This window comes from Anastrepha obliqua, unplaced genomic scaffold, assembly GCF_027943255.1.
Source record: "Anastrepha obliqua isolate idAnaObli1 unplaced genomic scaffold, idAnaObli1_1.0 ptg000388l, whole genome shotgun sequence".
Taxonomy (NCBI): domain Eukaryota; kingdom Metazoa; phylum Arthropoda; class Insecta; order Diptera; family Tephritidae; genus Anastrepha; species Anastrepha obliqua.
Window position 1 is genome coordinate 1 of NW_026562365.1, and position 5000 is coordinate 5000.

Below are 5000 nucleotides of genomic sequence, written 5' to 3' on the forward strand. Positions count from 1 at the left end.
ATTAATTGACTATTTATTAAAAAATAGACTAAAAATTAATCCCATTATATTTAAGTTAAGTTAATTATGCCATTAAGTTTAATATAACTCAATGACTTGCACATATGTTAGACTCCTTGGTCCGTGTTTCAAGACGGGTCCCGAAGGTATCCTGAATCTTTCGCATTGTTAATCATATAAATGCATACAAATAAATATTAATATCATAGATATTAAATTTTTTGTAAAATTCAAAAAATGAATTTTAGCATTATATATAATAAAATCTATCAACACTTTATCAAATCATTAGTATTTATTTTATGTTAATATGCTTAAAAAGCAAATTAATTTAAATAAACTTAATATCACCAATGATCTTTTGATAAATACTTTATTATGTTAATAGATTACAATGTCCTTATATGAAAAAAATGCACATTATTTTTTTAATTATTTAATGATGAATTTTTCATAATGGATATTCAGGTTCATCGGGCTTAACCTCTAAGCAGTTTCACGTACTATTTAACTCTCTATTCAGAGTTCTTTTCAACTTTCCCTCACGGTACTTGTTTACTATCGGTCTCATGGTTATATTTAGTTTTAGATGGAGTTTACCACCCACTTAGTGCTGCACTATCAAGCAACACGACTCTTTGGAAATATCTTTCTAGTAATCATTAACGTTATACGGCCTGGCACCCTCTATGGGTAAATGGCCTCATTTAAGAAGGACTTAAATCGTTAATTTCTCATACTAGATATTAAGATATTCCATACACTGCATCTCACATTTGACATATAGACAAAGTGACTTAGTGCTGAACTATTTTCTTTTCGCTCGCCGCTACTAAGAAAATCCTTGTTAGTTTCTTTTCCTCCCCTCATTAATATGCTTAAATTCAGGGGGTAATCCCATATGAGTTGAGGTTGTTTTAATATTCTTTTTTTATCTTCTCACAATTTAATAAAAAAATTATATCATCTTTTCATCTCTATTTTTCTTTTCTCCTTTTATATATTGTAAATATATAAAAATAATAATAATGTAAAATGAGGCAATCCTAGAATAAAAAATTTAATTTTTATGCTAGACATTCCTCCTTTTAATTACATATATAAATTATTATTTTATATATATATATAAATAATATGAAAATTTTTTGTAAAGAATACTTAGATTCAATATTTTCATCATTTCATTTTATTTGAGAGGATTTTTTTTTTAAAGAATATATAATAAATAAAATTCATTATATATCTTTATTTTTTTTGCTATTAATATTATGAATTATTTAAAATCCAATAATATACACATTTGCTTAAATTCAATTATTTTTATAAAAGAATAAGCAACTTATTTAGCATAGTCTTACAACCCTCAACCATATGTAGTCCAAGCAGTACTTTAAAATTGAATTTAATGTACATAACAGCATGGACTGCGATATGCGTTCAAAATGTCGATGTTCATGTGTCCTGCAGTTCACACGATGACGCACAGTTTGCTGCGTTCTTCATCGACCCATGAGCCAAGTGATCCACCGCTTAGAGTATTTTTTTATTTATTTTTATTTATAACAAATGTCAATTTTTTTTTGCATATATTAATTGAAAGAGTAAAATTAAATAATATTAATAATATATAAATTGATTTTCTTTCAATAATATATATCAAATATATTTAACTCTAAACATTTTTATTAAGTTGCGAATGTCTTAGTTCAACAATAATACAGTGGTGGTATTTATTATGATTCAATTATTTTGTATTTTTTTAATCATTTTATGTATATATAATAATATAATAAATATATACCACTTTTGTTATTGTGAACAAATTAACTTATCATTCAATCAAATGAATAATAAGTACAACTTTTTATTTTCATGTTTAAAGGTTTTTAAAAGAAAAAAATAAGAAAAAACATTACAAAATGTACCATCATATATTATATTTAATATGATATAATTGATGGATCACAAATTGAATGAAAAAGAATAAAAAGAATTATGGATTCAAAATAATTATATAAATTTTTTTTTTTTTTTCTTTTTTTTTTTTTTTTTTTTTTTCTTTTTGTTCGTTTGTTTGCTTGTCTGTTTGTTTGTTTGTTTGTTTGTTTTTCTTACGGATATGGAACACAATAATGATCCTTCCGCAGGTTCACCTACGGAAACCTTGTTACGACTTTTACTTCCTCTAAATAATCAAGTTCGGTCAACTTTTGCGAAACAACCGTGACACACGAGGCGTCACAGTGATCACGTCCGGAGACCTCACTAAATAATTCAATCGGTAGTAGCGACGGGCGGTGTGTACAAAGGGCAGGGACTTAATCAATGCGAGTTAATAACTCGCACTTACTGGGAATTCCAAGTTCATGTGAACAGTTTCAGTTCACAATCCCAAGCATGAAAGTGGTTCAGCGGTTTACCCGGACCTCTCGGTCTAGGAAATACACGTTGATACTTTCATTGTAGCGCGCGTGCAGCCCAGGACATCTAAGGGCATCACAGACCTGTTATTGCTCAATCTCGTTACTGCTAGACGCAATTTGTCCATTTAAGAAGCTAGTGTCCTTATAATGGGACAAACCAACAGCGACTCCACTTATATAAACACATTCAAACACTTGTACATTCAAGATGTACGCATGAAAGAAGGCTATATAAGTTTCAACATCATAATCCTGAAAGCATCTATTTAATATATTTGAGTCTCGTTCGTTATCGGAATTAACCAGACAAATCACTCCACGAACTAAGAACGGCCATGCACCACCACCCATAGATTCGAGAAAGAGCTATCAATCTGTCTTACACGCTTATGTTCGGACCTGGTAAGTTTTCCCGTGTTGAGTCAAATTAAGCCGCAGGCTCCACTCCTGGTGGTGCCCTTCCGTCAATTCCTTTAAGTTTCAGCTTTGCAACCATACTTCCCCCGGAGCCCAAAAGCTTGGTTTCCCGGGAAGCGACTGAGAGAGCCATAGTAGTAGCTACACCCAATTGCTAGCTGGCATCGTTTATGGTTAGAACTAGGGCGGTATCTGATCGCCTTCGAACCTCTAACTTTCGTTCTTGATTAATGAAAACATCTTTGGCAAATGCTTTCGCTTAAGTTAGTCTTACGACGGTCCAAGAATTTCACCTCTCGCGTCGTAATACTAATGCCCCCAAACTGCTTCTATTAATCATTACCTCTTGATCTAAAAACCAATGAAAGTAGAACAGAGGTCTTATTTCATTATTCCATGCACAAAATATTCAGGCATTTGGAGCCTGCTTTAAGCACTCTAATTTGTTCAAAGTAATTGTACCGGCCCACAACAACACTCGATGAAGAGCACTGAAGTAGGTTTAAATAGGAGGAATATATAAAAAATACATTGTATTAATTATATATAAGAACTCCACCGGTAATACGCTTACATACATAAGGTAATGTACATACCACAATATATAGTTGTACTACCCGTATGAAGCACAAATTCAACTACGAACGTTTTAACCGCAACAACTTTAATATACGCTATTGGAGCTGGAATTACCGCGGCTGCTGGCACCAGACTTGCCCTCCAATAGGTCCTTGTTAAAGGATTTAAAGTGTACTCATTCCAATTACAGGGCCTCGGATATGAGTCCTGTATTGTTATTTTTCGTCACTACCTCCCCGAACTGGGAGTGGGTAATTTACGCGCCTGCTGCCTTCCTTAGATGTGGTAGCCGTTTCTCAGGCTCCCTCTCCGGAATCGAACCCTGATTCCCCGTTACCCGTTGCAACCATGGTAGTCCTAGATACTACCATCAAAAGTTGATAGGGCAGACATTTGAAAGATCTGTCGTCGGTACGGGACCATACGATCTGCAAGTTATCTAGAGTTCAACCAATTTAACGATCAAATGATCGCTTGGTTTTAGTCTAATAAAAGCACACGTTCCATAAGGTCCGTGTTTATATTGCATGTATTAGCTCTAGAATTACCACAGTTATCCAAGTAACTGTTAACGATCTATGGAACCATAACTGATATAATGAGCCTTTTGCGGTTTCACTTTTAATTTGTTTGTACTTAGACATGCATGGCTTAATCTTTGAGACAAGCATATAACTACTGGCAGGATCAACCAGAATAATATTTGTATTTATATATTTTTCTTTGTTTTTCATATTTGAAAATTTCATAAATTACGGTGTATATAAAAAGTAAAGGGGCGACCCCCCTTTAGCTTTTCTTATCAAAATTCAAAAACCGTTTTTTATGAAAAAGAATTTTCGTTCTCTATATTATATATTTATATAAAAATATAAGAACGATATTTCTTCTTAATATTTGCCAATTTTCAAATAATTTATCATTCTTAATAACATTTTACTTTTTTTTCAAATGCATTTTTAATGTAATAATTTCATATATTACATAATTTTTCTCTTTGAATTGAAATTAATAATTTCATAATTCTATTTTTTTAATCATAAATATATATGATTGAAAAAATTTTCTCCTCTTTTCCTTTGTTTAAAATTTAATTTTTCTTATAAATTTTTGTTTTTCTTATTTTTTTCTCTTCATCATCTGTTTAATTTCCTGTATTTATACAAGAAACAAACAGTTGAGGATAATTTCTATGTAATGCTAGTATAGAATATAAAATTTTGAATTCAAAAATTTATTTCTATTTAAACTAACTATAGAAAACCAGGAATAAAATACAATAACACCAATATGCCATAACATGTTAGTATAGAATATAGATTCTTCATATATGTATATATATTCGAAAATTTTTTCTATTTAAACTAACGTATGGAAAACCAGGAATAAAATCATAATATTACCAGTTTAATATGGCTCAAATTCGAGTTTCATATAGTTATGATTCGATTTATATGCTTCAATATCATTGGTTAGTTAACTTTTGATATTTTCATATTATATCACATGCCTTCACCGTGAGTGTTTTTTGCCATGCACACCTCACATTGTCAAAAATGTATGGGAAAAATTCATTTCAAT

The 5000-nt window shown here is 30.8% G+C and overlaps 1 non-coding gene and 1 pseudogene across 1 annotated transcript; both read right to left on the reverse strand.

Moving 5' to 3' along the window:
- Positions 1-1357: 1357 nt before the first annotated feature.
- LOC129252805 (5.8S ribosomal RNA) lies at positions 1358-1538 on the reverse strand (annotated as a pseudogene).
- A 592-nt stretch (positions 1539-2130) lies between these two features.
- LOC129252812 (small subunit ribosomal RNA) lies at positions 2131-4117 on the reverse strand. The gene has a single exon (XR_008583656.1). It is a non-coding gene; the product is annotated as a small subunit ribosomal RNA (ribosomal RNA).
- Positions 4118-5000: the final 883 nt, after the last annotated feature.